Source organism: Lissotriton vulgaris, chromosome 2_1 (assembly GCF_964263255.1).
Source record: "Lissotriton vulgaris chromosome 2_1, aLisVul1.2, whole genome shotgun sequence".
Taxonomy (NCBI): Eukaryota; Metazoa; Chordata; class Amphibia; order Caudata; family Salamandridae; genus Lissotriton; species Lissotriton vulgaris.
In genome coordinates, this window is record NC_141687.1 from 1195542345 (window position 1) to 1195557102 (window position 14758).

The following is a 14758-nucleotide window of genomic DNA, read 5'->3' on the forward strand; positions in this document are numbered from 1 at the left end:
TTTGAAATTGTTTTGGACAACAACACAGAAGAAAGAATTGCTGAAAATGATGACTTTGATTTTATGGATGAGTCTCTGGACCATGAATTAGTTCAGTGTGTGGAATCAATGGAATCACAGAATACAAATGAGGATATTCCAGACAATATATTCTTAGAAGTTTTATTAAATTATGAAAAAGAATCAGAAGAATAAATTTATATTTAATAATCAAAAATTGTTCGAACCATTATTCATTTTTATATGTAATTCATCAAGTAGATCAAAAATGTTTAAAATATAAAGTGAGACTTATAGTATACTGTGCAACTTTTTTGTGTTACATAGTAAGTTTGCTCACAGTTACTTCCTTTCTCCCACTATATTATCTCCAATGTGTATTTAACATCTCTTTATCATCTCCTGCCTCCATGTTGTTTCTGATTTCCTGACAGACTACGCTATGAATTCCATATACCACAATAACTTCTGTAACAACATGCAAGATATCTACAAAGGAAACTGTGTACATTAAATTATAGACTCTGCATTGGTACCAACATGTTGGTACTTAAATAAAAAAAACGACAAAAAGAACAATTAATAAACATACAATTTTTAAAAGTGTCATTCTTTTTTCCCCATAGTACGCTCCCCGGACCGCCTCCCGGTGCGCGTACCGGGCGCTCCCCCCGCAAAAAATCGAAAAAGAAATAACTTTTTATTGGGCCCCGCGGGGCCCTTTTAAAACCCCCACATCAAACCTAGGGGGTCAGGGAGGGTCTACTCTGACCCCTTATGGTCATTTCCCCCTTTGTTTTGGCCACCTCTCATGTCTCGATCCTACCAAGACACAAGATGGCGGCCGCTCCGGACTGTTTGGAATATTTACAGACACCGACAGCTAATCAGCTTTCCGTGCGCAAGTCGCGTGGCACGCCCGGCGCGGTCCCCGGTGCGCGTACCGGGCCGCGCTTACAGATATATATATTTTTTTGAACCTAAATTACTCAAAATCCACTGGAGCACATATCTTGAGACATAGCAAAGGCAAGTTTGGTGTAAATCCATTCAGCTGTTCGGGCTAAAAGTGAGGTTGACCGCCCTATGGAAATTAACATGGGGAAAACGCGTTTTGGGACCCCCTTTTATCTCAGCCCCCGCTTGACGCATCCCACCCAAACTTTCAGGGAAGGACCGGAGCTCAAAGAGGCCATTTTGAGGAAATTTTCAGGCAGATTCGTCAACCGGCGCCAAAGTTATTCCAAATAGAATTTTGAGATTTAACATTGAAAAAAATCCTAACTATAACTACCTACTGGCGACCGCCAGTAGGTAATATATATATATATATATATATATATATATATATATATATACATATATATATATATATATATATGAATCCAAAACGGTGTGCCAGGCGCGCACTCAGGTACTATAAATCCACACCAAACAGCAGGTAGTCAAATAGAGTAGGGTTTATTCACGCCATAAGCCCTACGTGACGCGTTTCGCACTCCATGAGTGCTTGTTCACTAGGTGAACAAGGTGTGAACAAGCACTCATGGAGTGCGAAACGCGTCACGTAGGGCTTATGGCGTGAATAAACCCTACTCTATTTGACTACCTGCTGTTTGGTGTGGATTTATAGTACCTGAGTGCGCGCCTGGCACGCCGTTTTGGATTCATATGGTTACCGGTTACCTCACCGGCAGCGCGCCACCCCCACGAGACGAGGGATACCCCACAGAGGTGCTCTTTGGACTATATATATATATATATATATATATATATATATATATATATATTATATATATATATATATATATATATATATATATATATATATATATATCCAACACAGCATTCCCCGATTCTGGAGCCCCCAACCCTTCAGGGTGGCCTCTGGACAATGGGCTCGGAGCAGCCCATCAACACACCTCCAAGTGTAAAACACAAGCAGAGGCCCAATACTGAGGAAGAGGTTTGTAATCAGGCACCCAGCAGCAGAGCATATTTTCGTTTCCATTTCCCAACGTTTCGGCATTTCCTATGCCTTGATCACGGGTGGAAGCAAAGATACTGAATTTGCATAATGCGCTTGTACATGCTTTTTAAATTGTGAGTCACATGACTGGTTTTGTGAAAATACAAGTCCCACAGTGCATTGCATCATTGTTAAAATTGTACGAACTGGAAGTCCATATTTACAACACCAACGTGGAAAGTTCTTACTTTGGCAGTATCACTGTTGTTTGTGTGGGTCCTTCAAATGAACACAGTCAGGTGAAAAGGTAGTTTTTTGCATCATATTTTCGATATTACCAATGGTTCTGAGCAAAACCTCCTTCTCCAGCAAGATCGCAAAGGAAGTTCTCCAGCGCACTGGCGATTGCCAGTAGGTAGTTATATTTTGTACCTAGTTTCCTTAGAAGAAGCGTTTTTTGATTTGCCAATATCTTTGGAGCCGTTTGACGAATCTTCGTGAAATTTTCAAAACTAATGACCCGCTCAGGTCAGCTCCTGCCTTGAAAGTTTCTGGGCAATTCGTCAAGCTGGGGCTGAGAACAAAGGCGGTCCCAAAATGCGTTTTCTCCAAGTTCTCCAAGTTGATTTCCATAGGAAACTTTTGTCGCAGCTACAGCCCGAACTGCTCATCAGATTTACACCAAATTTGGCAGAGAGGTAGCTCTTTGTCCAAAGTGCACTCTTTGCTTTAAATTGTGTAAATCTGTTCAGTAGTTCCTGAGAAATTAAAAAATGGAAATATTTCTTTATCTGGTGACCCCAGTGGTTCTGTTAACCCTCCCGATCACAAGCTTGATTCTGATTGGCTGCCAACACTTCAAATAAAAGAATTTGGAAGCCATCTTATGATGCGGTTGAACCAAGTCACAAGAAAAAAGGTTAACAATGAAGGAAAGGGGTCTGGGTAGAAACACCTGGACCCCCTAGGCCTGCTCAGGGGTTCCCACAGGGACCCCCAGCACCACAAAAAGCATTTGTCTGGGCGGGATTCATGTAGGAGCCACGAATCCCACCAAATAAAAAAAAACGATGGTGGGCTTCCACGCTTTGTTTTAATAAGCCGCCAGGTGGGCCAGGTCCCGGGAGCATTGATAAAAATATATGCGGGGACCGCCACCTCCCCAAAGCATGATTATTAGTATGCGGAGGCACGTGGCCCCCCACAGCCTCAGGGATCACCACCTCCACAGGGCTTTAATTATTTTGCAGGTCCCCCAAGCAGTGGGGTCCGCTGCCTCCCCAGGGCTTATTATAAAAACTAAGTTTGGGGGGCTCATATTTACCTAACATCTAATAAATAACTCATAATTAATCAATAGCTACTTAATTGTCCACCCTATCCCCCTACAAGCCCAACAACCACTATGACACTATACATTTCTATTACTAAGGAAATAGAAAATGCTAAATCACTTAAAATTACAAGCTGTTTTTAAAAAAACATTGTATCATTTATATAAACCATGCTAACACATACAATTAATATTTGAACCACTATATTACTGAAAACAATATAAAAAACATCAGTATTATGTAAAATGATATTACTTACCTCAAAAAGCGATATTTGTGCATCACAATATTTGTGTGCTACAATATTTTTATTTATATCTCCTGATAGTTTTTATTCGATATTTTGTCCAAACTCCACACTTCCCGCGAGTCAGTGGGCACTGGTGTGGGAGAACTGGCTGCTATGTGTGGCTCCAGAGGTTTTTATGAGAGTTTATTATGATTTTACCAGGCATTAATCTCTTCATAGTAATACATATAAAATATATAAAAAAGCATAATACAAAATTAATATGTTGATTAATTGTTTTATATCTATCTATACACATATATTTATATATATATATATATATATATTCACTGAAAAAACCATAGGTTATAGACCATATATAGTTAGGGATTAGCATTTAAAAAACCTTATTTTATTTGCACAAAACCATTGAAATTCCATATATAGTTAGTTGCACTAACTATATATCGCGGACCCGCAATCCACTGCTAATGATGTCACATATTACATCATTCATGACATGGTCAGTGACATCACTGATGACATCACTGATGACATCTCAAATGACATCACTGATGACATCACTGATGACATCTCAAATGACATCACTGATGACATCACTGATGACATCTCATTTGACATTACTGATTACATCACTGATGATATCATTTATGTGATAATACATCTTCAGACTCTAATATAACCTTAGATACACTCAGTGTAAACAGGCACTCACAGACTGTCACACATCCATGGAGTTACTCACACACCTAGTCAGTCATGCAAAAAATCAATCACATCTCCATTTCCTCAACTATACAGTTATACACACCTTACTTATTCAAACATATAGTAACACATATTTACCCTCTTATACAATCCTTGATACAAGTTCACAATGATTCATACAGCCACTCACACATTCACTGGCTCTTATGTTCAGTTATTTATATATGTCAACTCTCACATGGAGTGTGTTTTACATATGTACTTACTTTGACATGTAGCACTGAGATATCCATTCACTCACCAATATACTCATGCACACAGTCAACTGTCCATACAGCTGTTTCTACATGCACTTTTGAACCCATACACCTAGGGAATCAACTGCTCACACATCTATGCACAGAGTTATACACCTCCCAGCCACCCACACACATACTCAGTCTCCCATACAAATACTTGGGCAACCATTCAATAACCCATATAGTTACTGATATAGCTACTGATTTAAACATGCAGCAGTTTACAGAACAACATAAATAATGATTGCCAAATTAAGACACTTTAATCACTAACCCATACACTCAGTGAGACACATTTAATCATTCTCTCATACAGTCAGTCATGCACCTACTAAATCCTTCATCCAGACACTTATACATCCACTCATTCTTCAATATGTAAGACATATTTTAACTTTACAGAAACATACAGTCACTGGGTGTTGTCATCAATGATGTCATCAGTGATGTCATTTGAGATGTCATCAGTGATGTCATCAGTGATGTCACTGACCATGTCATGAATGATGTAATATGTGACATCATTAGCAGTGGATTGCGGGTCCGCGATATATAGTTAGTGCAACTAACTATATATGGAATTTCAATGGTTTTGTGCAAATAAAATAAGGTTTTTTAAATGCTAATCCCTAACTATATATGGTCTATAACCTATGGTTTTTTCAGTGAATTTTCAAGGTTTTGTAAATGCAAATTCCTAACTATATATGGTCTATAACCTATGGTTTTTTCTGTGAATTTCATTGGTTTTTTAAAAGCTAATATCTATAGCTGTAAAATATATTCTTTATTAAGTGACGTATCACGTAGCCCGTGAGACGCCTCATGATGCATCGCATAACCGTGACGTATCGTCTCTGCAGCGCAAACCAAACCCAAAACGTAAGCGCGCCAGAACACGCTTAAAGATATATATATATTTTTTTAACCTTAATTAGACAAAATCCACACGTGCACATATCACAAACGTTCAAAAAACACAATATGTCGGACTCCCGTTACGCTGCCGGTTAGCTGCCCGGTTAACGTACCAGGAAGCACCTTTACCGCGAAAAATCGCAATCTTTTTTTCTTTTGCCCCGCAGGGACCTTTAATAGCCCCCTCATCAATCCTAGGGGTTCAGGAGGGGTCTGCCTTACCCCTTTCATTCATTTACACCTTTTTTTTCCACCTCTTGTCTCTCGATCCTACCGAGAGACAAGATGGCGGCCACTCTGGACTGTTTACAATGTTGACAGCCAATCAGCTACTCCTCAGGATTTTTTTTTTTTTTGGGCCCCGCGTGGTTTTATAATATCCCCCTCATCAATCCTAGGGGGTCAGAAGGGGTCTACCTTGCCCCCTTTCCTTCATTTCCCCCTTTGTTTTGGCCTCCTCTTGTCTCTCGATCCTACCGAGAGACAAGATGGCGGCCGCTCCGGACTGTTTAGAATGTTGACAGACACCGGAGGGCCAATCAGCTTCGCATCGCAAAGTTCCGATACGCGAAAAGTTCGCTAACCGGATCGCTGCCCGGAGCGCTGTTACAGATATATATCTTGATTTAAACGTTAATTTCTCAAAATCCACTGAAGCACATATATTGAGACCTAGCAAAGGCACATCGGGCTAACAGTCCCTACAATTTTGCCAAGTTTCGTGGAAATCCATTCAGCCGTTCGGGCTAAAAGTGAGTCCAACCGCCCTATGGAAATTAACATGGGAAAAACGCGTTTTGGGACCCCCCTTTTTTTCTCGGCCCCCCCTTGACGAACCCCCCCCAAATTTCCAGGAGCTGCTCAGAAACAAAATGTGCCATTTTCCTGAAAATTTCAGCCGATTCCGTCCACAAACGCCAAAGTTATTAGACATAGAATTTTCAGAAATCCCATAGGGAAAAAATCCTAACTATATATACTTACTGGCGACCGCCAGTAGGTAATACACACACACATATATATATACACACACAAATATAATTGTATTTGTGCAGAAAAAAATGCATATTTTGCACATGGTTCCCAAAGTTAAGATCATTCCTTTCAATGTGTCAATGTGCTGCATTTTTGTATTGTGAAATTGGAATTCAGACGGGTAATCTTTTTTCCACAGTTATCTTGCACTTGGCACTTCAAATGTGTGGAGGAAATGACAGCACATCATGTGATCAAGGCTTTCAGAGGCCGAAACGCGCCATGGCGGCACAGAGCACAAATTAAATAAAACAACTTGCACAAAGAAAGTGGTTTCTGGTTCCAGTTTGCAGGTAATTGGTGAAGAAAAGGATTGTTTACAATATATAGGGGGGGTAGGGAAGAAGCACTGTTGTTTATTGATCATCTGAACAACAATTCCTTAAATATATACTTTACAGGGGAACTCAGTCAACATCAGGGTCCTTTTTTGGACACCTTAGTGTATGTACATGACAGCAAATTACAAACTAAGTTGTATCGTAAAATAACAGCTGGTAATACAACACTCCATGCTGACAGTGCACACCCCTGCCACTTCATCATGAGTATTCCTTATGGTGAAATGCTGCGACTCCGTAGACTATGCAGCACGAAGAAAGATTTGGCTGAAGCACAGATTGCTAGTTCCAATCGGTTTCGTGACAGGGGTTATTCTCAGAAAGTTATTGACGAAGCCATCCACAAAAGTAAAGCCTTGGACCGCCTCTCCATGTTGTCAAAATCTAATTCCCTGGCAACTATGGAGCCAGGCGCTATTACAGTGGACTCCACCAGTAATCCTAAAACTGAAGCATTCAGAATTAATACTGGTTTCTCCTCCCAACATCAGGAAGTAAGAAAGATTATCAATAAGAATTGGCCCATTGTATTAAAAGATAACATCATTGGAAATAATTTACCAAGCGAGCCTCTGTAACTTACAGTAGGGCCCCTAATATGAGGAGCAGACTGGTGGATACCGGACCTGAAGTACTTGCAAGAACATCGTGGTACCACACTAGAGGGGGTTTCCACAAATGCAAGTCCTGTAAGGCATGCACCCATGGGGTAAACCGAACTAGTTATCAGGATGGATTCAGTGACAGGCAGCACAAAATCAGTAAAACTTTAACTTGTAAAACTGATTTTGCTATATACATCTTGGAATGTCCTTGCCCACTACAATATGTGGGCAGTACAAAGCTGCCTGTCCACAAAAGAATGTTACAACATTTGAGGGCCATTACATCAGAAGATAACACTTACCCTGTGGCGCGACATTTTAGAACCCACCACGATAGCAACAACAAAGATCTAAAATATTTTGTGGTTGATTCTATCATGCCAAGTAGAAGAGGAGGCAACAGAGAGGCAAATCTAAGGAAATTAGAGACAAGATACATCTTACAAATGAACAGCAAACAGCCTAATGGTTTAAATGTAACGGAGGACCTATACACGTGTTTACATTAGAATATTGATACATTACATGTGCAATTTCTATCAGTCCATAAAACAGTACTGTGGTCAGAAGATCCCATATAGAGGTTATCGTCATGTATTTAAAAGCCGAGGGATTAAGTAGATTTTATTATCTTATTTATTTCCTAAATGTACAATGGATTTTAACAATTGTAAATGGAGTTTTTCAAGGCTTTCAGAATGATAATCTCAGCAGTAAATCCCCTCTGCATACTGACATATGAACTTTTCACAATCGATGTCTATTAACAATTTGTGGGGCCATACCTGACATTATTAAGGGCCTGTTATATATTTTTCTCTTTCCTACAGGACTGTTTATAAACGCAGATGATATTCTTATGGACATCTGAGAAATAATGGATTCTTATAAATCAATTTTATAAGTATGATGGACCTCCGCTACAACATTGGATGCATAATATAAGACAATACAAATGTAGCATAAGTGCTTTTTGCGTTCGCATTTGGATCAAGGCTCTTTTTGGATACACATGGTATTCTCCTGCCATGACTTAACTCTATGGGTTTCAAATGTATGAAAATGGATTGAATATATTTTAATATGTATATATCTCTTTTTGATACTGATATTACCTTGTTCAAGGATCTTGTGATACATATCAAGCAATAATGTTATTGGATCGTCCCTTGTATACTTCATCAACTGGGCTCAGTCAATGGAGTATTGATGAGTCAAAATGATGATATATGTGTTTAACATATGATATTATGGAGCACTATGCACTTTTTTTGAATCACTAATGAGCACTTTCTTTTTCATTTAAACACCCAGTGATATGGGCTCTACTTTTGATAAAGATCTGACATTTGAACAGTCTATTGGAATCAAATACGATCTGAATTGCGTAAAAATAATGTATTTTACAGTTATTTTTCAATCTCTGTATATGATAATTGAAAAAACTTTTTTATCATAGGAGATACATATAATATCTGACGGTATTATTAATGTATTTTACAGATCATTTTTATGTATTTTACGTGTGGAATATGTCATTAGTTTGTATTTGACGATGATTCCTATTGAGTCTGTTTTCTAGCTCCATTCCTAGAGCCCAATCAGAGTCATGCACTTGCACTTTAAATTAACCACCCTCACTATTGGTCGCTGTCATGTGAGCAAGGCACCTGTGTGCCGAAACGTTATGATGCCAGCATGCGATTAAAAGAAATTTGAAGCACCGCAAATTCTGGTCCGTGCATTGTCTTCCTTGTGCAAACTGCGAATCGTTTTGTACGAGTGGAACTTTGGTTTTGGTAATATATATATATATATATACAGCTGTTTCCTGCACCTCCTTTTGGCGAACACGGAATCAATGGACCACCAGGCAGCTTGAAATAGCAGGTATGTTTTTATTTTTCCTTTCCTCTCACTCCTCGCATGACGCGTTTCGGGAAACAAGTGCCCTTGATCACATAGTGACCCTGTAGTGCATTGTTGCTTTATACATTTGTTTTTTCAATATGCTATACCATGTGACAGTAAACAGCGAAGAAACACTCATGGAACTCTAGTATTGCAAGGCTTAATACTCTAAGACCCAAGCTGTTTTTAAATAGTAACAGGATATAATCAAACCATATCTCAATCACGTAATTTTTTTCAAAATGTTTGTAAACACCTTGTATACACATTGAGTTTTTGTGCCAATACTGTTTCTAGGCATGTGCACTTACAGTAATACTTGGTCACATATATATTTTATATCTAGATCTGATTATATTACAAACTGTAGATGCTTGTTGCAAATTGCAGCATAAATGCGGGAGGAATGTGCAAAATGTACAATTATTTTGTGCAAATTTCGCAATATAAAAACATCTCATCTATAATAAATTATGTGCAAATTATGCAAAGAGAACCTGTGAAAAAGATACAAACACAAATGCAAAATCACTGCTTCAATGCAGAAAAATTTGCAAATTATACAAAGATGAGTGCAAACTAGCTGCCTAAATGTATAGATATGTTTCAAATTTATTCGACCCATAAGTTTGATGTTCTAGTTATGTGTTCGAAAATATCCCCAAAATAGCATCCACAGTCATTCATGCTTGTGGTTTAGAATTTAATGAGAATAATTCTTAATGATATAACAGGTATTCAATTCCTTTATTATGTTTTGGAACTCCGAGGAGATCCACATAAGAACCATACACAATACAAAATCCATTCAATGAAAGATCGACATCTACAATGTTTACAAGAATTCAGAATAATCAAATTTCACCAACTACAAAAGTCATCAATAAATGTAAATGTATGAAGCTTATATAGCGCATGACTTACCCTGGGGCATCTCCGCGCTTGCTTAGGGAACCCGTCCTGGTATTCCCCTGTGAGATAACCCTGGCAGGGTATCCACAAGGTGAAAGCCAGGCATCCCACCGCGAGGGGCCGATGTGGAGATTAAGCAAGCTATTGCCCAGAGTCGCAGAGTGTGAACCCGTGAGTCGAGAAGGCACCGGAGCGAGAATTATCGAGTCCGTGGAATTATTGAGCCCAAGACCCGCCGAGGCGGGGAATTGAACCCTGGTCCAGGGCCGAACTCAAGCTCCAGGTCTGCCGCCTCTAACCCCTGAGCCACACTTCTCCACTCCATAAATAGCTAAAAAGCATTTAAAAAAGTTAAAAATATGAAAACAGAAGATTTCATTTGGGGGATTATATAGTGCAAGTAAGAAAGAGTTAGCATTTAAAATACCCAATTGCAGACATATATATCTTAACCACTTACGCCGGAATGGACGCAATATAGGGCATATGAAGAGAACGTGCAGGCATTCCTGGGTGGAAAAGTTGCAAAAATTACAAATTGCAGGAGTACCATACCATTTTGCCAATAAATTATTTAATGGCAACAAATCCTGTCTTAGGAGAAACCAAAATCGCCGAATGCCATGTGGTAAATTCCAGGCGACATAGGGTTGGATAGTTTTCCTCATATATGAATCAGTAAGATGGTTAGCCCCCTTCTTAGAGTAAATAGCCTCCTTGTCCATTTTAAAGCTAAGATCCCAGGATGCCTCTTTCAGAAGTGACTTTAATTGTGCAGCAGAAATAATAAAAAGAGTGCTCTATTCCAGTTGGAGAAGGGCCACCGCCTTTCTGAAATTCTTAATAATTTGCGAGTACTCCTTTAAGCTGCCCAACAGTTCAATCTTCATAAGATATCTTAGTGCACCCTTTTCTCCTCTAGCCAAACTAGCAACCCACTGTACTACCGCTGCTAGGCCCTGTACCCAACTACTGCGAAGGCCATATTCAAGTCTGCAGGCGGCTGCTGAGCAAGCAGTGTTAAGAGAAGACATAGATCTTAATAACTTCCCTTCTATAGAATGTAGGAAATTCCATTGCCTTAGATCAACCAGTTCCATTCCGTACAGAAGGGAGGATGGGATTTTTGCCCTAAAGACTTCCAATAGGCAATCAAAGTGTCTTCTCCCCGTGGCTGAATATAAAGCAGTCAAGCCTTTTCCCTGGGATAGAGCTTTGCAGGAGTTGTTATCTGTATGGGGTTTATCACTCAAATTATTTGAGATGATTTTTCCAAGAAAGACATATGTTTTTACTACCTCCAATTTGTGGCCACCAACTGACCAAACAAAGTTCTTATACTTTAACTTTTTTCTCCCTGCAATACACATGATTTTGCTTTTTGTTGCATTTATCCTCAAGAAGTGGACTTCTGAAAAAAGATCTAATGCACGAAGACGATTGGCCAACCCTTTAGGTGTTAAATCTAATATTATAATGTCGTCTGCATATAACAAGCAGGAAATAGGGGTTCCCCCTACAACCGGGGCTATACCGTCACTTGAGGAAAGAGATGCAGGGAGATCCGCAATATACAGGGAAAAGAGCAATGGAGCAAGGAGACAACCCTGCTTTAATCCATTAATTGATGGAATAACTCGTGATAACCCCCTTTCTCCAACTTGAAGGACACAAAACCATGTATCGGTATGTAGAACCTGCACCAGATCTAACAAGTGAGGAGGCATGCCCATTGCGGATAGCTTTCTTCACAGCAGAGGGCGATCCACCTTATCGAATGCTCTGGAGAAATCTATGTATGCCGCATACACATAACCCCCATGGACCTTTAGATATTTGTCAGAAATAATCTGAAGTGCAGTTAGATTGTCTAAGGAGCCGTGCCTTTTGCGGAATCCAGTCTGTTCTAGGGGTAATATGTGGTTTGCATCAACCCAATCATTAATTAATGATAGCAGACATTTGGTAAAAACTTTTCCAATTGCGTCAAGGAGGGCTATTTGACGATAGTTCTTCGGTATATCCCTATCGCCCTTCTTAAATAGTGGCACTAGTATGCTCCCTTTCCAAGAATAGGGGAGAGTTTTCTTCATGCAGCAAAAACTGAAAACAGGGAACAGTATTTTGCTCCATAAAACTAGCTCCGGTTTCAAGACTGATATCGGGAGTTCATCAGGTCCCATGGCTCCTGAAGTACGCATATCCTTAATCGCCTGTTCAATAGTTTTTTTCTGAATGGGGCTCTATTGCCGAATCAAGCTCAATACTAAGGTCCCTAAGCTCAACTGACTGCCCATTCAAAGCGTATAAGTTGGAGATATAATTGACCCATGACGATTCAGGGATGGGAATTGGGAGGGGACCAACTCTTGCACCGCAACCCTCCCCAATAAGAGACCAAAACTGTCTAACTTTGCCATGAACCACTGCCTCCCGTAAACTTATCCATAGAGAATCTTCTTTTTCTTTTTTTATCTTTTTCTTAATCCTACTTCTCCTTCTTTTTAATCGATCAATTTTATGGAGTCTGTCAATTGATCTGCACAAGTATTGCTCCCGCACTAGCTTATTTATTTCCTTATTGAGGAGAATAATCGATCTTGGGAGAAGAATCTTTTTTGGTGCCGAATTTGATTTTTTGACATCAAGAATGATCTTCTTCATAAGAACCTCAAAATGGATTAATTCAAACCCTTTCCAGTTGTTTAATTCTGATATAGTTTTATTCAAGGTGCGCCCCAGGCCCTTTATGGCTTTAAAGTCCCAAAAACATCTACCAGACTTCTTATGAAAATTGACTGCATCACCATTAAGTGACCAGGGGTCAGATTTAGGAGGGTGTATTGAAAGGGTTAAAGTTATCAACATATGATCATTAAATATGTTCTCTGAGACTACCAAGTCACTCAATAAAGAGAAGGAGCAATAATCTATAATTACATAATCCAGAATGGACTCACTTGTGCTGGATTTGTGGGTATAATTTGCTGGAACATCTGAACGGAGCCTACCATTCACTGTTATACCTTCCATAAGAAACAATTCTTCCAGCAAGATTTTCCCTCTTTTATTGGTTTTAATTTTGTCAGGGAAGAGGGCTTGGGGAATCAGAAAAGCTCCCTCTTTAGGCTTATTTCTAAAAAGCTCTAAGCTGTAATTAGAAACTCTGCAATTGAAATCCCCCACTAACAAGACCAGGGGAGTGGGTATTGCCTCCTTAATCTTTTTAATGAAAATAAAAACCTGCTTTAGTACACTACTGTAACAATCATCAGGGGGAATATAAACATTTATTATCACCAGTGGGTTTTTGTTTTCCCCATTGCCAAAGCTATTACATGTAACTGCCTGAAAAAGGTTACTCTGATCCACATAATGGGAATAGCTCCACTTTATTCTATTAGAAAGGAGGCACGCAATTCCACCTTTTGCATGTCCTCTCTTCGAAGGGGAGGCTACCACCTCAAGAACAAAATAGTCCTTCCCCACGTCCATTCTGTCTATACACCAAGTCTCTTGGATACAAATCACATCGGGGTTCAGCGAGAAAAGATACTGTAGTTTTTCAGGACTATTAATGATCCCCGCAGCATTCCAAGAAAGAATTTTTAAGCAGCTGCTAAAGATGGGAAAATAGCTTTGGGTTATCTTTTGATTTACTTAATAAAGCCCCAGGAAGCCAATCCCATTGTTGGTTATCCTCTCTTGGAATGCTATCGTTTTTTTGCGGGGCCGGAATTACATGGGACACTAGCCGTTTCGTTTTTGATCACATATCTTTAAATCCTCAAAAGAGAAAGGGTGACCTGATTGGCTAGGTCGATTTTCACAAGATCTATCTCCACAATTCGCCAAAACAGGTATCACATCAATTCCTCGACTTTGAAAATTTTCAGCTTGATTCAAAATGAGGTTCACTATTAATTTGGAATAGAACGTTACCCTAATGTATGATATATTATCGATTCTTAACATAGAAACCAAATCAATATCATTTGATTGAATTAATTTTAGGCTCTCTATATCTCTAAAACATTCAAGTAACAATGTTCTATTTAATGCCAAATCGTGGTCGAACAGCGGTAGAAAGTCTAGGATCAGTGTATCTACAGAATCTTGAAAGAAATTTCTAGGCAGTTCTTGCGACCAGGCTGTACCTTCAACCCGAAAATGGAAAATAGGTGCAGCGGGATTGAGGACAACTGGGGCAATAGGGCCTGACTTTGTCACTTCTATTTTAGGGAAGAGAATCGTGGATTTCCCTACATCACGTGGGGGTTCTCCTGTAGGTGAAATAGAACAATTAGGGAGAGTTTTATTGCAGTCTGGTACTTGGATATCGGGGATACAAGTGTTAGACTCCTGTTTCGGGACCCCAATAGCAGGCTCTTCCGTACTAGGCAGATCATTTGGCTGAGCTTGAGAATCCTCAAATATTATTTGTCTCAGCCTTTTTTTCTTATGTCTGCGGATTGG